Raw genomic sequence first — 1,334 nt, forward strand, 5'->3', positions numbered from 1 at the left:
AGGCTGTATGAGTGCTCAGGCTTTTGCTCTGAATGAGAGCGGCCATTGGAGGGTTCCTAGCAGAGCAGTGGCCTTATCTGACTTGATTTTAAAAGGATCCCACTGGCTGCTGTGTGGAGAACAGGAGGGGGCAAGGACCAGTTAGGAGCCACTGGGAGAATCCAGGAGAGATGGTGGTGGCTCAGACCCACACGGTGCCAGTGGAGGTGTTGAGAAGTGGTTGGACTTGGGGTATATTTTGAAGGCAGAGCCAACAGGACTTCCTGCTGGATTGGATGTGAGGGAAAGAGATGAGGCAAGGATGACGTCAAGGTTTTTGGCCTGAGCAGCTGGAAATCCAGCCAGGCATCCTCATGGGGGCATCAGGAGGTTTTAGCTGTCTCCTGGGGCCTGTAGGTGAAGTCAAGACAGAGACAGAAGGGAGAGGCTTGGCCCTGCTCCCAGCTCTGGGGCTCAGGGAATGGGCTGCACATACTGGTTATTCCATTACCCTATATTTATTGGCCTTATTGGCTTTTGTCATTTCCTCGTTGTCTCCTGTCTGGAGTGAAGGCTATAAATGTGATGGATTGATACAGGATACAGAAGGCCCAATTATCTCCGTAAACCAGCCTCTCCTCCTGGGCAAGCCCTCCCTGCCCTCCACTGTCCTTGCAGTGGCTCTCACAGTCTTCTATGCAGAAGTGGCCTGGTCTCTGGCCTTCCAGGAAGAGGGGTGCTGCCTGAGATGGTCCCCAAGGAGAGGCAGCTCTCAGGACAGATAGTGGAGGCAAGCTGGCCCCCTGACCAGTTGCACTTAATATTCGAACATTCTCTCCCTGATGCTCTGCCCCACACAGAGGCCAGCACAGAGCAGGGCAGGCAAAGGGACAGGATATACTCCTGGCTGGTCAGCATACATCCGGAGAAGGGGCCCTGCTCTGACCTCACATGCCTTTCTGGAATCCAAGCTGGCCTGTGTCTCCACAAAGGCTGGGGTGATGGGGCTTTTCTCTCCGGCAGCAGGTGCCTGGCAGCTGCCTGGGGATGCCAGCCCCGTGAGCTGGCATGGGAGGAAGTGGTTGTCAGGGTGGTCATCACGCGTGCTGGGCTCAGGCTGGCCTGGCCCCGACCCCTGCCTTTTAGGCTGGCTTGGGATTCCTGCAAAAGGGTGGTGCCTCCTGCAGGGCACCCAGCGTCCCTCTGGGATCCCCCAGATGGAGGTTGGCAGCTGCCAGCCTTTGAATGTCATTTCTTTTTTTTTCCTTTTTGTCTTTTTTACTGACCGGTAACAGAATTGCAACCCTCGGTGTTGCGCCCGCACCGCGCTCAGCCAGTGAGCGGGAACCGGTCTC

The sequence above is a fragment of the Galeopterus variegatus genome, unplaced genomic scaffold (assembly GCF_000696425.1).
Source record: "Galeopterus variegatus unplaced genomic scaffold, G_variegatus-3.0.2 Scaffold300, whole genome shotgun sequence".
NCBI classification, from domain to species: Eukaryota; Metazoa; Chordata; class Mammalia; order Dermoptera; family Cynocephalidae; genus Galeopterus; species Galeopterus variegatus.